Source organism: Oryctolagus cuniculus, chromosome 20, assembly GCF_964237555.1.
Source record: "Oryctolagus cuniculus chromosome 20, mOryCun1.1, whole genome shotgun sequence".
Classification (NCBI taxonomy): Eukaryota; Metazoa; Chordata; class Mammalia; order Lagomorpha; family Leporidae; genus Oryctolagus; species Oryctolagus cuniculus.
In genome coordinates this window covers 44,564,669-44,581,957 of record NC_091451.1, presented here as the reverse complement: position 1 = coordinate 44,581,957, position 17,289 = coordinate 44,564,669, and the positions used below count along the sequence as shown (strand labels likewise).

The 17,289-nt window shown below is 62.3% G+C and overlaps 1 long non-coding RNA gene and 5 other non-coding genes across 6 annotated transcripts; all 6 read right to left on the bottom strand.

The window, feature by feature from the left end:
- Positions 1-9,992: 9,992 nt before the first annotated feature.
- Positions 9,993-11,326, bottom strand: LOC103346394 (uncharacterized). The gene is made up of 2 exons (XR_515808.4): positions 11,113-11,326; positions 9,993-10,336 (listed from the first exon to the last, which is right to left on the bottom strand). It is a non-coding gene; the product is annotated as an uncharacterized lncRNA (long non-coding RNA).
- Positions 11,327-14,438: 3,112 nt separating this feature from the next.
- MIR656 (microRNA mir-656) lies at positions 14,439-14,494 on the bottom strand. The gene has a single exon (NR_162693.1). It is a non-coding gene; the product is annotated as a microRNA mir-656 (primary transcript).
- Positions 14,495-14,977: 483 nt separating this feature from the next.
- On the bottom strand, positions 14,978-15,033 carry MIR410 (microRNA mir-410). Its single transcript, NR_162635.1, has one exon. It is a non-coding gene; the product is annotated as a microRNA mir-410 (primary transcript).
- A 181-nt stretch (positions 15,034-15,214) lies between these two features.
- On the bottom strand, positions 15,215-15,270 carry MIR369 (microRNA mir-369). Its single transcript, NR_162618.1, has one exon. It is a non-coding gene; the product is annotated as a microRNA mir-369 (primary transcript).
- A 165-nt stretch (positions 15,271-15,435) lies between these two features.
- On the bottom strand, positions 15,436-15,489 carry MIR409 (microRNA mir-409). Its single transcript, NR_162634.1, has one exon. It is a non-coding gene; the product is annotated as a microRNA mir-409 (primary transcript).
- A 583-nt stretch (positions 15,490-16,072) lies between these two features.
- Positions 16,073-16,138, bottom strand: MIR541 (microRNA mir-541). The gene is given in 1 exon segment (NR_162680.1): positions 16,073-16,138. It is a non-coding gene; the product is annotated as a microRNA mir-541 (primary transcript).
- Between the last annotated feature and the right edge of the window lie 1,151 nt (positions 16,139-17,289).

Sequence of the window (17,289 nt, the reverse complement as noted above, 5' to 3'; positions counted from 1 at the left end):
GCTCCCCGCTAACGCACCTGGAAGACGGCCCACGTGCTGGGCCACTGCCTCCCATGTGGGAGACCCAGATGGAGCTCCAGGCTTCTGGTTTGGGCCTGGCTCTGCCCTGGTGGTTGCAGCCACTTGGGGAGTGAAAGAGGAGATGGAAGACCACCCCCCTTCTCTGTAACTCTGCCTTTCAACTAAATAAATAAATCTTTTTAAAATTTCTTGAGATGACTGAAAATGGAAACTCTTCATGCCAAAACCTATAAGATACAAGAAAAGCAATTGCAAGAGAGAAGTTTATAGCAATGAACAACCACATAAAAAATCAGAAAGATCCCAATGAAACAGCCTACCGCACGACTTAGGGGCAAGACAGGCAAAAGCTGAGTGAGCCTAGTTAGAAAGTGAGCCCAGAAGAAAACTGTAAGGATTGGAGCAGCAGCGAGGGAAGCAGAGACTGGACACGCGACAGGAAAGTTAATGACCCTAAGGTTTGTTTTTTAAAACAAGGTAGACAAAATTGGCAAACCTTTAGCTAGACTAAGTAAAACAGGAGAAGACGCAAATACATAGAATAGAGATGAGAAAGGAAACATTGCTGGTGTCTCAGAAATGGAAGGATTATAAGACGCTGCCACGAAGGGCTGGTAACACAGAGGAAATGCAGCCACCTGCCAAGACGGACTGGGGACAAACGGCAAATCTGTTTTAGCCACAGAGATGGGTGAGGCGGTAGCATCTCACTAAAGGTCTGCCCTCAAAGAGAAGCCCAGGACCTACCGGTACCACTGAAGAATCCTACCAAGCATTCAAAGAAGAACTAATAACGAGTCTCAAGCTATTCCAGAAAATTCCAAGAAAGACAAAGAAAGCAAGGCTTCCAAACTCCTTGTATTTTGCCAGCTTTGCTCTAATAACACAGCCAACAAGGACACTGTAGTCCAGAAATAACCCGCCAATCGCCAGGGTGAGCACAGCTGCAGAAGTCTGTAGCAGCCGAACACGAGGCACACTGAGCGGCACCTCCGCGGCCTGGGGGGTCCACCCGGCAGTGCGAGGATGAGCACACGCGGAACTCAATGAACGCAGCCGCCACGCGGACAGAGGACACGACCGCCGCCTTCCCAGAGGTGCGGAAAGAGCATTTGGTAGCATCAACCCTCATGACCAAAACCCTCAGTGGACAGAAGGCATGAGCCCCACGCCGTGAAGGCTGAGCGGGACACAGCCGTAGCCAGCAGACACGAAGTGGGAGTGAGTCGAACCCTCTTCCTCTAACACTGTGTGTGTGCAGGGGGTCTTACCCTTTCTCTGTGTCTCTGCCTTTCAAATAAATAAAATAAATCTTTGACTAAAAAGGAGGGGAGGTCCACTGCGAGGTAGTTAGGTTGGGGGGAGGGGCTTGCCCCGCAGGAGGGATGCTCTGGGCTTGAGTGAGCAAGCGAGCGAGCGAGTTCTGGGAGTGAGTTCTTTTTTATTTTTTTTGACAGGCAGAGTGGACAGTGAGAGAGAGAGACAGAGAGAAAGGTCTTCCTTTTGCCGTTGGTTCACCCTCCAATGGCAGTTGCGGCTGGCGCACCACGCTGATCCAAAGCCAGGAGCCAGGTGCTTCTCCTGGTCTCCCATGGGGTGCAGGGCCCAAGCACTTGGGCCATCCTCCACTGCCTTCCCGGGCCACAGCAGAGAGCTGGCCTGGAAGAGGGGCAACCGGGGGGAATGAGTTCTTACAACGTCGCGCGCCTGCCCTCCTAGTACCCCGGTTTCCTGTCTGCTGTGCGGTCTCCCTCTCACGCTGCCTTAGTCTGCTTTGCTAATAACAGCATCACAGACTGGGGAGGAGAGAAGAAGCAGTTTACTTTAGCTTCTCGTCTCTCCACAAGGTCTTCCATCCCAGCGTGGCCCAGGGTCTCACCTAATAGGACACAGAGGGTGTGTGTGTCCTGGCCTTCCTCCCTCTGCTTACAGAGCCTCCAGTATCAGTCACGGGTCTGCAGCACAGTTCACAACAGCCAAGATGCGGAACCAACCACATGTCTAACAACGGATGCACGGATAAAGAAAATGTGGCAAACACACAGCAGAATACTAGTCAGTCTAGAAAAAGAATGGGGTCTCCTAATTCATGACAACACAGCTGAACCCAGAGGACGTTATGTTCCGTGGAATAAGCCAGATGCAGAGAGACAATACTGCATGGTCTCATTCCCAGTGCAATCTGGAACGCTGATCTCAGAGAAGTATGAAGCAGAACAGTGGTGCCAGAAGTGCAGAGGAAGAGGGGGAGGGGAGGAGAGAAATTAGTCCACAGGTCAAGGTTGCCGTGAGGTGGGGGGCAGTCCTAGCTCTGTGTCACACACACAGGTCACTTTAGGCGCTGCTGATGGACAAGGAATTTCAAAATGTTCCTGGAAGGTGGAATTAAACACTAAGTTTATTTGATAAGAAAGAAAGAAAGAAAGAAAGAAAGAAAGAAAGAAAGAAAGAAAGAGAAAGAAAGAAAGAAAGAAAGAAAGAAAGGAAGGAAGGAAGGAAGGAAGGAAGGAAGGAAGGAAGGAAGGAAAGAAAGAAAGAAAGAAAGAAAGAAAGAAAGAAAGAAAGAAAGAAAGAAAGAAAGAAAGAAAGAAAGAAAGAAAGTGTGGGGAGCAACTCGGACTAGACTAAGTTACTGGAATTAAGACTTATTCTATGCATCTGCTCTCCCACAATATGGCGCTGGGAGAGGAGGAAACAGCTTCTACACAGCTGCCTCCAGTTCGACCAATAACCTGCAGGAGCTGCTCCTGATTGGAGGAGAGCAGTGTACTCGGCGTGTGGGTAGCAGAGTTGGGATTGGTGGAAGAGGACTATAAAGGAGGAGAGAGACAACATGCACCAGGAACACCTGAGGAACATCTGTGCAGCCCCCGAGAGAGCTGGCCGGCGGTGTGCCGCTCCCCCGCGGAAGTGGGGAATGTGGCAGGGGGAGCCGCCCTTCCACGGAGGTGGAAGGGACAGTAGCCAACCCGGGAAGAACCAGCAGCAAAGCCGGGGAGGGCCAAGCAGACGAAAGAACAACGCAGGGTCCTGTGTCGTTCCTCTGTGAAGAGGGGGATCGACAAGAAAGGAAGGAAGGAAGGAAGGAAGGAAGGAAGGAAGGAAGGAAGGAGAAACCCAAGCCTAGTTTCTTCCTACTTTGCATTATCCAGGAGCCTGTGGAAGCCCCCTCGTATATTCTGAAACAGCTAGAAGAGGGGGTTTTGTTCTCACCACACGGAAATGACAAACGGTGGAGGTGACGGCTGTCCTAAACACACTGACGTGGTCGCTGCACAATGCACACACGTGTGCGAGCACCACATGGTACCCTATGAGTGTGTCAGAGTATCTGTCACCTGTGTGCCCACCCGCCAATCAGACTACTGAGCCACTCCCCTTTGGAAGTGGATTAAAGGCCTGGAGCGCGGTGGCCCAGCCTGGTTTGGGGCCTTTTGCCTCTGTCGCCATTGCAGGTCCTTGCTGCCCCCGCACCCTCGGGGCACGTGGCCCTCGGGCCGCCCGCTTCATGCTTCCTGGTCTGTGTGCTTGTCCGCGTGGCTGGCCCCTGGTGCTCGCTGTGAATCCAGATGTCCCTCTCTCTCGTAGACAGGGCCCTCACCCCCCTATGCATTCCTCTCACTGAATAAAAGGCTTAAAACTTAAGAATAAAAAAAGCATCTGTGTCAAACATAAACACATGGAGGAGAGCACACATCACTACACACGTGTGAAAACCCACGGGAGACACAGCAGCAAGGGTGAAACCAACATCGACTCCCACGGGACACCCAGCACCACCGAGGGTGCCCCAACATCGACTCCCACGGGACACCCAGCACCGAGGGTGCCCCAACATCGACTCCCACGGGACACCCAGCACCGAGGGTGCCCCAACATCGACTCCCACGGGACACCCAGCACCAAGGGTGCCCCAACATCGACTCCCACGGGACACCCAGCACCGAGGGTGAGCTCTTACTCAGCTCCCATGGGCTGTGCATCAGGTCGGGTCCCAGCACCGACTCCCAGGGCACGTACAGCAAAGGGCCCCCAAACATCGGTTCCGGGCTTTGGGTGCAGAGGCATCATCATCCCTTGTGGGATCGTTTTAACAGATGCACCACTCTGGAGAGGGGGTGATTATGGCGGTGCCGTGTAGGGGTTGAGGCGGGGGCATATGGGGAGTCTCCGCGCCTTCCTCTGTGTCTTCCTCCGTGTGTCTGAACTGCAGGTAGATCTAGCAGCCAGGACGCCCCACCCACACGTCAGCGGCTGGGTCTGAGCCCGGCTCCAGCTCCTCACCCCAGTTTTCTGTTAATGGAGCCCCAGGAGGCAGAGATGATGGCTTAAGCGGTTGGATCCCTGCCACCCACGGGCAGACCTGGATTGAATTCCTGTCTCTTAGCTTCAGTCTCGGCCCACCTCTGGCTGCTGCAGGCATTTGGGGAGTGAATCAGCAGATGGGAGCCCTCTCTGTCTCTCAAAAAACTTAATAAAAATACTCTTTAATAATAAAGCATACTATTACCCGCTTTCTGACAACTCCGATCTAGAGTGAGGTGCACCTTCAGTAGACTCCCCTAACCTCCCGGCTGCACCCCTGTCCACTCCCTGCCCCTCTGGCTCCCTGGGGTGTGGGGCTCCCTCTCTGCTGAGTGTCACCAGCCCAGGGGGGACCATGGTGGCCCTCGGATGGAGGGCGGGAGCCAGCTGCTCAGCCCCGGGCTCGTTGGAGTGGGATGAGAGGACTGTGGGTGACGCCACCCTCTCTGGCCGCCTCCTCAGCTGCCCAGGGCCGGCCCTGCCAGGGTGCTCTCCCCTGCTCTCGGGAGCCGCTGGGGGTGAGTCCTGGCCACCGGAGGCACAGGCACCTGGCCCAGTGAGGGATCTGTGGGAACAGCTTCAGCAGTGTCTTCCCCAGGGACCTGGAGTCTGTGACGGTGCTGGGCAGCCAGGAGAGACCCCCCCACCCCCACCGAGATACTCCGGGCCTGTGGTCAGCAGGCGGGCTCGCCGGCTCCTGGGGGCAGCCCCACTACATCGCCCTGTCTGTTCCACAGTCTCGCGTGTGTGGCTTTGGTTTCTGAAGCCCTGAGCCGGGAGGTCTGAATTCCCCAACCTCTCTCTGCTCTGTTGGTGCAGGCTCTCAGCTCCCACGCCCCTGCAGGCATCCTGGGGGTGTCGTGGGGGAGGGGGAAATAAAGGGAGAGGAAGGGGAGGCCCCCAGGGAGAGCCCCACGGCCTGGGAGGGCTCTGGGAGCACCTGCCCCCTCACTGGCTCGGCTGTGCGTTCCAGAGGTGTGTCAGGTCCAGCACTCTGAGCTGGGACTAGGACGGGGGCCCAGCAGGCCTTGGGGGCTCTGGGGGTCGCGGTGGGAAGGTGCGTCCACTGAGCGGCTGGAAGACCACTGCTCGCTTCTTCTGGCTTTCCTGGGCCCGGAGGCCTAGAGAGGGGCCTGGGGGCCAGCCCAGGGCCCCCCGCAAATCCTTGGAGGAAGCGGGTCATCTGCCCTCCACCCAGGGGCTTTCTACGGGGTACAGGGCCCTGGACGCCCAGCCCAGCCTCCCCCACCAAAGGCCTGGCGCTGACTCCCTGACATGGTCCTGCAGCCTCGGCACCCAGCCGGGTCTCACTGCTCACAGCAGAGCAGGGGCCCTGCAGCCTGCAGGGTGGTGTCCTGCCATTGTGCAGTTCCCAGGCACCCCCTACCCTGCCCACGCCCACCCCGCCCCGGGCTTCGGGAGGGGGACCAAGGGAGCAGACACCTGCTCTCGCCCGCCCTCCCAGAGGCGGCCACCCATTGCGGGGCAGCCACAGGAAGGCCTCTTGTACAGGTTGCTGCGTGCCCAGCCCCCTGCTGCTCCCCCCACCCCCACACTCCCGCATCTCTGCAGCCCCCACCCTCTCGGGGCAGCCGCCCCGCAGGCTGGCTGGCGTGCCCAAGGCCCTTGTGCACTTCATTTGTTCAATAGCTCTGGGCCTAAATTGCCTCCCATTCTCCCCAAGCCCATTAGCAAGCAGCGCCCTCCCTCCTCCTCTGTGATTCTGCTGAGCCACGGGGCTCCGGGGGAGGGGCTTTGCTCTGCCTCCACCGCCGCCCCCAGCACAGCGCCGACTTCTCTCCTTTGTGGCACCCAGAGCAGAGCGAGGACCGGCCCCATTCAGAGCCCAGGCTGGAGGGCAGGACCCCTGGGGCCCCGGGCACTGCCCACCTGCTGCCTCCCTGGAGGCCTCTCCTCATACAGCCGCTGTCCAGGCCTTTGTGCCCAGCCCTGGGTGGCCTGGCCTCTGTCCAGGGGTACAGTGAGGGGCATGTGGCTGAACAGGAACAGGGTCCTGAACAGCTGCTTGCCGGGGGGGGGGGGCTTTCCGGGGGCTACGGGGTGGGAAAGACACCTGGTAAGCGAGGCCCCTCCTGGCCCCAACACCCCCCCCCCAGGACATGACACCTCCGGCAGGCACTAGGGTAGGGGCGCCAGGGCCAGGAACTGACCCAAGCTCTGTGCCCGCCCCTGCCCCGGGCTGGTGCACTGCTGGTAAGTGGCCGGGGCCAGGCCCCACGTGCACACCCAGGGCTCGTCCTGTCCTGTCCCCGTGGTGAGAGCCTCGGCGAGACTCCTTTACCACGGCCCCAGGCACTGGAGGGGTCCCCGGGCAGGAAGGTTGGGGGAACGGGACCCTGCCCACCTTCAGGCTGGGGCCGTGACCTCTGGGTCTGCTCTGTGCAGCTGTCCGGTGCTCTGGGGACGGATGGAGTGACTGCCCGGTGAGGGGTGGTCAGCACCGTGTCTGCGCCCCCTGCCCTGGGAAGAGGCAGCCTCGGTAAGGCCCCGGCACACCTCTTCCTGCATCCCGCGCTGCGCCAGCCACCGCTCCCTCCCGCACTCAGCAGGGAGATGTCAGCCCCACAAGGAAATAGCAAAGCCAAGACGACAGCACACAGGAGAGAAGACGCAGCCCAGGGAGCCACAGGCAGCCCAGCTCCCCGGGCACCCAGGGCCCCTGCAGCCCCAGGACAGCCCTCGCTTCCACCCCTCGTAGGGGAGAGCCCAGCAGTAGCCTCGGCCCAGGCACAAGTGGTCTGAGGTAGCAGGTGCTCTGTGAGGGGCGTGGCCTCCACTCTGCCAGAAGCCTGGGAGGTATAATAATGGCCCAGGGGGCTCCGGTGACTTCCCCAAGGTCCATGGGCAGGCACGCAGGAGGGCTGGGCCAGCTGCCCGGCTGCCCTGGAGTGGGTGCCTTTGGTCCCCTCCTGAGCCCCAGGGTCAGGGCCCAGGCAGCAGTGGTCCTGCCGGCCCTCGGCCTCCCTCGGGAGCTGGGGAACACAAACTTTCTGTGCGGGGAATCCAGTGTGGCTCCTGACTCGCTGGGTCAGACAGGCCAGCCATCGGAGGGAGGGGTGTGGCCGACTCCACGGTCCCCAGAACACGGGTGGTGCCCCTTGGGCCGCGGGAAGCAGATGAGTGTGGCGGTCAGGGGCCCTGGCTGTGAGAGGAGGAAACCGCCCATGTGCAGGAGCCGAGGCCAGCGTGGGGTCAGCCTCATTAGCGACAGAACGACAGCCCCAGGGCTCAGTGGCGTCAGTGGCCAGGGACAGCTGTGCAGAGCTCTCAGAGGCCGCCCTGCACAGCCAGGCGCCCCTGCCCCTCTTCCCAGCTCAGCTCCTGACCCAGCACACATGGCCACCCCCGCCAGCTCCCGTTGCCTGCCCCCTCGGCCCCTGACTTCGGTGGGGGTTCGGGATTACTGTCCCCCCAAGGGCAGGACGGCACGTGTGTGCACATGCACAGACCAGCATCGAGTGTGCCTGCTGAACAATCACTTCCACACCAACTTGCCCACCTCAACCCTTTCAAAGTCAGCACACACGTGCTCTGATCCGATCACGTCCATTTCACATGTGGGAAGACTGAGTCCCAGGGCAGGCGAGCGACGCTCTGAGCAGATTCACCCAGTTTCTCAGGACACTCTCCCTGTGGCTTGAACGCAGCACCCAGCTCCTGGCTGGCATGCGCCAGGTGCACAGGTGGGCAATCAGGGCGGCTGTGCCGTGTTGGTACCTGGCCCCGCGGATTGGGGCCGCGGCAGCAACAGGAGCCTACCCAGGACTCTGCCCAGGAGCCACGGAACTGTCTGGGCTTTGCACGGGGAAGGCAGAAGTGAGAGTGGGCGGCTGGCAGGCAGGTCTTGTCCACATCACTGCAACCCGTCCCCTGGGAGGTGACTGAGCCTGCTGAAGACCCCACAACCGCAGAGCCGTCACGGGTGCCCACTGCTTTGTAGCCCTGACTAGGAGCCGCGGTGGTGGTGGTGGTTGGGGCTTTCGGGGGCTGGGGGCCCTCCGCATCCTCTGTGACTGTTAAGCAGCTTTGCCTGGGTCACGGGTGCTGCTAGTCTGAGGCCAAACAGGCTAGTCTGAGGCCAGCAGTGAGGGGCAGTCCCGGGGCCAGGGTGATCCAGCCTGTGGGGTGTGGTGGCTCCAGGATGTGGGGGGCTCCTAACCAGCCGTGGGTCATGGCGATGGAGCCCCCACTTTAACAAGAACCCAGTGCAGCCAGGCATTCACCACCCTGCCCGGGAGGTGGGTTGGTGCTGTGCCCACTTTGTGGACCAGGACACTGAGGCTAAGATCAGAAAGCCACGGTACAGCCGGGTTTGAACCAGTCCTCAGACGGTGCAGCCCACGTAGCCTTTTACTTATTAGTATTTTTTAAAGATTTATTTGAAAGTCAGAGTTACACAGAGAGAGGAGAGGGAGAGGGAGAGGGAGAGGGAGAGGGAGAGGGAGAGGGAGAGATAGAGAGGTCTTCTATCTGCTGGTTCACTCCCCAGTTGGCTGCAACGGCTGGAGCTGCGCTGATCTGAAGCCAGGAGCTTCTGCTGGGTCTCCTGTGTGGGTGCAGGAGCCCAAGGACTTGGGCCATCTTCCACTGCTTTCCCAGGCCACAGCAGAGAGCTGGATGGGAAGTGAGTGAGCAGCCGAGACTCAAACCAGCACTCATATGGGATGCCAGCACTGCAGGTGCCGGCCTCCTTTTACTTACTATTATTACTGTTGTTGTTTGGCGCAGTCTCTCCCCTCCGGACACCCGGACACCCGGCTCAGGCTGCAGAAGCCTCGCCCGCCTCCTTCCAGGAGAGGGTGGAATTTGTCCCCGTGGAGAAGCAGCCGAGGGCAGCCGCAGGGGGCAGCACCGAGGGTCTCCGGTCTCTGACACCAGCCAAAGCCACTCGCTGGCGTAGAGTCAGGATAGAGCCTCCTGTGCCTGTACCCCCCCCCAACCAGGTGCGAGTGTCCCTCCACAGCCTCGGTGCGGGGCTGCTGCGGGCCCTGGGCCCTGTGTTAGCAGCCCCTACGGTGGGGGAGCCGCGGTGGGCGCCCCTCCCTCCGCCCAGCGTGCGCGGGCGGCCAGGCTCTGGAAGAGAGTGAGTCACGGCCGGGCCGGAGTGCGTCCTCGGGCTGAGCGCGGCTGCAGGTTTCTGAGATAATCATGTAATTTATGAGAGTCCCGCGGGCCCGTGTGAGTCAGCCTGGCTGTGTCGTGACCAAGCGGAGGCTGGCAGCGCCGAGGCGTGGGCACCCGTTCTGCCCAGGCCCTGGCCTCTGGACGCCCCCCATCCCCCAGGAGGCCGGGCAGCCACCCCCAGGCTCCGCAGGAGGGCAGGCGGGGCTGGGGCACACCTGAGGCCCCAGACTGATGGGAAAACAGTCTTCTCCTGGCCCTGCCTCCTGCCTCGCATGCGGGGTTCCCAGGTGGTTTTGGGGGGCTCGGCAGTGAGTGAGGGGCTCCCAGCAGTGCGGGGGGCTCGGCAGTGAGTAAGGGCTACTGGGTGGCGTGGGGAGGGGCTGAGCAGTGAGCGCTTGTGGCTGGGAGGCCGTGACCTTCTATGAGATCTCTTCTGTGGCAGATGGCCTTGGCTGTGACCCTCCCCACTCCAAGGCACGCGTGCGAGCGCACGCACACACACACACACACACACACGGGTGTTCACACTGCATAGCGTCTCTTTATTATTCAAAGGGCCTAAAGGATGCTCCAGGGGCTTGAAAATGGGGGGCCGAGATTCCTGGATCCCCAGTGTTCACCCCCCCACATGGCCTCCGGGGCCCCCAGGTGCTCAACCAGGACCTTTCAACATGGGAGGGGGCTTCCCAACACCCTCAGAGCCCTCCCCCTTCCCCGGTGGGCAAGGGGCCGCGCGCCCGAAGGTCCTGGATGGGCGAAGCCTCCTGGGAGGGCCGTGGACACCGTGTGGGCGCCGTCCGAAGCAGGGGAGGAGACGGAGGCGAAGTGCAGGGCAGCAGGTGCGTTCCACCGGGGCAGAGCGGCCCTGGAAGGTGTCAGGAGGAAGCAGCTGAGTAGTGGGCGCTGGGCCCTGCTCCCCCGCAGCCCAGCTGCGTGCCCCCAGCATGCCCTCCGAAGCCCTCCGCCTGGGTTTGCACACGGCTGGGGAGCAGACACGGGCTGTGGGATGTCCCGCGAGCCTCCCCCTCCTCCTCTCCCACAGAGCCCCTCCCTCTATTTTTCCTGGCTAAAACCCACCAGAGACACCACCACACCCGGGAAGAGATAAATAAATAAAAGAAAAACAGCCTCAACTGTGAAAAGCAGTCCAAATCGGAATTTTTTGCGGCCCGAGTTAATTACACTTTAAATTGGCATGTCCCTGATGGGGGGATTTCGGGTTGCTGGAGACAGCCCTGTGCAGCAGGCTGGCAGGCGCCCCCAGCCCTGGCAGCTCCCTCCACTCCCCTGCCAACCACAGAACACACAGAAACATCTATTTCGGAGCGTCAGAAACGGAGCCATCGCAGATGGCGGGAAGCAGAGCCCTGGATGGGATCCTACGTCCCGGGCTCCTTCCCCACACCTCCTCGCCTGGGGAAGGACCCGGCCGGCTGCCCCAGAGGGACTCTGGGGGCTGGCAGCATCCCACGGGGGCCCAGCCTGGCCAGAGCAGCAGTGCCCTGTGGGGTTCTCTCCCTCCCCATGGAGTGAGGTTCATTCATTCATTCAACAAGCATTGAGGGGGCCAGGAGGAGCCATCCTGGGTAAGGTGCAGGGTATGGGTCTCCCTGGACCCCGTGGGCCCTGGAAAACACCTACCTGCTCCAGGCCCTTCTCACAGACACTTCTGAGACCCCGACATGCTTCTGGGTCCGGCGGCTCCCCGGCCCACAGACACGGCCGCCCTGGTGAAGTGACCCTGCGGTGGTGTTAGGTGGGGCCGGTCACTGGCTCACAGCTGGGCTCTGCAGCAGGTTCAGCCATGGGACACCCATGCACTGGGAACCTGAGAGAGCCCCGCCCAGGGTGGCCTGCAGGGGGCAGACAAGGCTGGCCCAGGGAAACCAGAGCTAACAAACCCGACGCAGCCCCTGCCCCGGCCCCTGCCCCGGCCCCTGCCCCGGCCCCGGCCCCTGCCCCGGCCCCGGCCCCGGCCCCAGCAGAGCCTGCAGCCCAGGACATCCTGCTGGACTCAGCCAGCTGACCGCACGCCGACTTCCTGGAGGAGGTGGACCCCTGAGCCACCTCTCACTCAGCCCAGCCTACCCTTCTTGGGCATCCTTTCCAGCCCCAACCCCCCAAGCCCACCACTCATTTGGCAGACGGCAGGTGTCCCCTGCACGTGCAGGTGATGCGCCAACGCCTGCCCCCGTCGCCGGGAGGTCAGGGAAATGGCGAAGGCAGCGCCCAGCCCTGGAGCCCTCCCCCGCCCATGACAAACAGCCCCTCCCTCCGCCTGCACAGGGCCCCGTTGGCCACGGCCACACAGCTTGGGCAGCGCCTGGTGGAGACTGCGCGCCGTCCTCCTGGCCTCCCTGGAAGGGCAGAGTCACCCGTTCACTGCACACCCTGAAGCCCTCCCGGGTGCGAGGAAATGGGACTCGACACCCTCGTGTGCTGAACACCCGCCTCGCGCGCGTGCCTGTGGCGGCCCTGGGTCGGAGGGAACAGGCGTTAGACGTGCACCTGCTCTGTGCTGACGCCCCGGCTGCCGGCAGCTCTGCCACAGCACAGAGGCAGGGAGGTCCTGGGTCGCCCAGGACAAAGAGGGAAGCCGATTCAAGAGATGGCCTTTGACCCCGGGTCTCTCAATCCTGGCAATCCTCAGAACAAGCAGAGCGTCCCGTCCTCCTGCCACGGACGTCAGCTCCCTTACCTGCCCGAGGGGTGTGTGGGGAAGTGTGACAGGAGGGGAATGAACTCGTGGGTCCTGCCCAGCCGGGACACCTGAGCGGGCAGGACCCGTGAGAACTGTCTGTAGGCTCCGCAGGGTCTCGGGGACGGAGCCAGTCATGGTGGGGAGGGGTGCTGGCCCTGTCCTGCAGGGGGCGGACACTGTGAGCGCTCACCCGGCCAGGTCTTGCTCACCTCACGATCAGGGCAGCAAACACATCCTCCGAACTGGGGCAGGCCCAGGTCAGCCGGGTCTCTGGTCAGCAGCCCCCTCCCCAGGGCAGATCGCCCACCAGGCGGCTAAGCCTTGAAGGGCACATGAGTCGGCAGAGGCTGCCTGTGCCGTGAGTGCCGTGAGCGCTGTGAGCATGGGGCTGTGCGGCCCGGAGGCAGCGCTGGCCGCTCCAGCCTGCGGAGCTTGGCTGAGTCTCTCCACCTCCCGGTACACCACAGCCTGTCCTCCCAGGAGCTCCCCCGGAAGACAGGAGGGGAAGGGGCATGCCAGGGTCCCCGGCGGGGTAAGCAGGCACAGGGGGAGGCGTGCACGTGAGCGCGGCCCTGCCTCCCGGCTGACCGGCTGAGCCCCTGACCTTGCGGCTCCCACCCCGGCCCCTTGGGGACCCACATTCTCATTTGGCCCTCGGATGAGCAAGGCCTTTTGTTTATTCTCTCTTCTCGTCAAACAGAAGACAAATCAGTAATTTTGCTTTTAATGAGATCTTGCGGCACCTGCGTAGGGTCCGGTGTCTGGGGTACAAGGAGTGTGGAACGCACACGCCGCGCCGGCTGACGCGGGCGATGCGGGCGGCCGCGCCCGTTCGTGCTGTGGCGTGGGGATGGTTACATCGAAGCCATTAGGCCCAGCGAGCGCTGGTCTCCTCTTGTAGGCACTTAATATATTCCAAGGATGGGTAAATGCATTAACGGCAATCTTCGTCTCCAAATGTTCCCATTTAGTGAGCTCCATGCATAAAATATGAGCCTTGCTGGTGGCGGCCACAGGCAGCTCCCCAGAGCACCCGGCTGCTGCTGTGGCGGCCGAGGGCGGGGGAGGGGCACTCTCGGTGGGTAACTGCAGGCCCCTCGGACCCCCTTCCCCAGAACCTCACACCCTCCCTGCCAGCCGTGAAGGGGTGGCAGAAGCTGGAAAGTCCACTTGCCTCTTTCACAAATGAATTTCTTTTTTAAGGATTTTATTTATTTATCTGAAAGGCAGAGTTAGAGAGAGGAGAGGCAGAGAGAGAGAGAAAGAGAGAAATAGAGAAGGAGGCAAAGAGAGAAAGAGAGAGAGGTCTTCCATCCGCTGGTTCACTCCCCAGTTGGCCGCAACGGCCGGAGCTGCACCGATCCGAAGCCGGGAGCCAGGTGCTCCCTCCTGGTCTCCCGTGCGGGTGCAGGGGCCAAGGACTTGGGCCATCCTCCACTGCCCTCCCGGGCCACAGCAGAGCGCTGGATGGGAGTGGAGCGTGCAGACAGAACGAGTGTTCTGCCTGCTCTGCCAGAGCGGCCGGCCCACAGATGCAGGCTTTGTCACAAGCGAGCACCACCTTCGGGCACTCGGTCCCTACGTCACCTGGTGCTGTCGTCCTCAGTGCTCCATGAGTCAACACTCCCCGGGCTGGTGTCCCGGGCCTGGGGACACAGCAAAGAACATGACAGGAAGGACCCCTGCCCCGGGAGCCTTACAGAGCTCTCAGAGGGCTCCCGAGAGGGGCAGCACGCGGGCAAGGGGCGAGGGGTGGGGGCAGATGCTGCACTGCCTTTGGGTCCTGGGCCCGGGACCTGCTACAGGCACAGAGCGCAGAAGTGGCACCTGGAGGAGGAGGTGGGGGCTGGGGCTGGGGGCCGGCCAGGCGAGACCACGATTGCATTCTGGAAAGTTCTCCCTGGCAGGAGGGGGACAGTGAAAGGAGACCCCAGGAGGGGCCCGCACAATGCTCAAGGCCAGGGAGGGCAGCCGAGGGTCTAGCGGGGAGGGGCAGTGCCGGGAAGCCCCTCCTCATGCACTGGGCACAGCGGCCAGGAGGCAGTGCAGAGGCGTGGGCAGCCGCCCTGTGGGGTCCCTAAGTCTGAGCTGGGCGCCTGTGGTCATCGTGTGGGCGCACGTGCGCCGCAGGAGAGACGGGGGCCCAGACCCCAGAGCAGACCTGGGGTGGGAAACGCGCGGCCCAGGTGGCCAGGGTCCCACGCACGGCCTCACAGCGACCGACGCCGGCCAGCGAGGAGGTCCCAGGCGGGATGTGGCGCCGGAAAGAGGTTGACTGTATAATATTCATCGTATAGAGAGTGAACACCTCACAGGCAACCTATTTCAGGTACCACCGAGTGGCGAGGACTCCAGCGAGGGGGGTCCTTCCTCCAGGACGGCCTCCCGGCCTTCCCGCCTCCGCGCGGATGGGCCCCCATCTGGGGTGCGGGTGCGGGGCAGCATGCGCCACGTCCCTCCCCCAACGCGGCCGGCGCGCGCCAGGCATGCGAGGCGGGATTCTGTGCACTGGGTGTTAGGATGCGTACGTGCGAACACGGGGCGCGGGCTCCCCGCAGGCGCCCCGGGGGCGGCATGCAGGGCAGGCGGGCGGTGGCAGATGCGCCCTGGGCGCGGACCCGCAGAGTCCCCCGCCTCCGGGGCGCCAGGCACGGGATACGGCCCGCCCCTGGGTCCGACAGGCCCAGCCTTGTCCCGGCGTCCCCGGGAGCCCCGGGAAGGCGCCCGGCTCGGTGGCCGAGGGGGCGCGGGGGCATGCAGCCACGTACCGTGCCGCGGGGCGCCGAGCGCTAGGCGGTGCTGAAAACAGGCCATCTGTGTTATATTCGGCTTTAATACAGCGAACTCATCACAGACAACCTCCCCTCAGCACCCACAGCGACGCTGACGCGAGTTCTCCACAGCGGCGTCCCGCGACGTCCCTGTGGCCTGGAGGCACCCTGCGCGGGGGTGGGGAGCGGACACCCGGGTCAGGAGACCGGGGACGGGGCCAGGCCAGCGGCCCCGGTCCCCGTGCCCTCCGGGTGAGAATTGATACCGAGGAAAGATCAACCATCTATTATTCGAAGTCAGCGGAGCGAATGGAACACGGTCGATCTCCCTTCAGGTACCCGGAGAGGCTGCGCCCGCGCCGCCGGCTGCAGCGGGACGCACGCCCGTGGACCAGGAGTTCACTGGGAGCAGTTACTTCCCTCCCGTTCCCCAGGGCGGTGCGGACGCCGGCGCTCTCCCGAGGGCACCCCTGCTGGAATCTGATACCGAAAAGGGGTTCACCGAGCAACATTCGTCGTCCAGATGCAAAGTTGCTCGGGTAACCTCTCCCCAAGTACCACGGAGCGGTGCAGACGCTGGCTGCGCCGGGCGCCTCCGGAAGACCCACCCCAGGGCTCTGGGGGACCGCAGCCGTCACCTCCTGCGCGGCCCCCTCCCAGTTGCCAAGGCAACCACTCCTTGGCCTCCAGGGGGAAAGAGAGGGACCCTTCCCAGGGGGTGGACACACACGGGGCGCGAGCAGGTGGGCCCGTGGCTAAGGAAGAGGAAACTGGCCTCAGCCCGAGACGAGCCCTCTCGGAGGGCGGGCCCTGGGTCCGGCAGTAGCACCTGGAGCCGTGCCCTCCATGGTAGGGCTCGCCCTGCAGAGGGCCACCACCTTCAAAGGCAATGCCACTGTTCACAGCTAGCCTGGCCAGCAGCAAAGCCGGGGGACATCAAGACCAGCGCGGGCCGGGGCACACAAGGGAAGAAGAAAAGCAAGGCTTCTGTTCCTAGAAAGGCAGAACAGCCCGAGTCACCGCCCCCGCCGCCCCACAGCTGCACCACACACACAGCACGCCTCGCGCCACCGGCTGGCCGCGGAGGGCCGGGGCCAGGCCGGGACCAGACGACGTGTGCCACAAGCAGAGTCTGGATTCTGTGCCCACCACCCATTTTGTGAACTTTGGAGTGGGACCGACAGCAGAATCCTTTCCCTGACGTTGGCTCGAGTTCAGAACGCCCCCCTCCCCCCCAGGCCTGGCTATGATGAGAGCGAGACGCCAGCCGCGGGCGGGGAGAGAGCACATCGCAAGCAAGCAGCTGCCCTCTCCCCACCGGACGCTCACCTGCGCCGGGCAGGCCTCCCGGAGGTGCTCCCGAGAGCCACGGGGCAGCGGGCCGGCCCACGCACACCTTCCACATTCAGGCACGTCCTGGGGGCTGCACCCGCACACACATACCCCGCCCCCCCGAGAGGCTTCCAGCCGCCGGCCACCTCCTGGGAGTGGCTCAGCTCTGGTAATGTTTCCAAGCGCATCTGGAAAGAAACCCATCGTGCAAAGTCGGTTGCAGAGAAAGCACTCAGGCCAGTGACAGCCTCCTCTCTGGGCCGTGGCTGCGGCCCCACGACGTCCCAAACGAGGCTCATGACCAAGTGGCCCTGGGCACCAAGGAAGGGCCTGTCCCTGGCAGGGGCACCTAGAGGCACCAATGCTAGGGTTGGAGAGGGGATGGAACCCTGGGCTGAACGCTCCAGACTTCTGGGGCAGTAGCGACAGCACCGAGGGCGGCTGCTCTGAGGCTGGACCCCCCCGCCCCCCTGCCACAGGGATGCGGGCTTCCCCCGGCAGCTGCCTCTCACCGAGAACCCCCACGGGGATACAGGTGACCCGGAAGGGACGTGACCGCGCTGAGCCGCTGACAACAGGCACCCACCCCCCACAGAGCACACCCCGCCAGTGCGTCACCCTCAAGTCCACACATCTGGCCGAGGAAGCTCCCTGGGAAGCTTTGGGATGGAAAGAGCGGCTGAGCTGTGCCCCAGCCCGCGGGCTGCTGTTGACCCCGCTCCGAGCACACACGAGTTTGGCCACTTTACCAGGAATTGTAGCACCATTGATTTTCATAGAAACATGTTTTTCAGAGCGAATTCCATTAAACTAATCCAATTCCCTGCTCAGCTTTCTTGACTGCGCTGTTGAGCTGTTTTCATTTCTTTTATTCCCCTAGTTATTTTCCCCAAATCAGTTTCATTAGGATCAATTCTTTTCCATTTAAATATCTGAATGACGATGCGATTCCGCGACGTGCTTTTGTCTACAGTGAACGTGGCTGCCCGCAGCGGCTGCGCCGGGAGCCCCTCC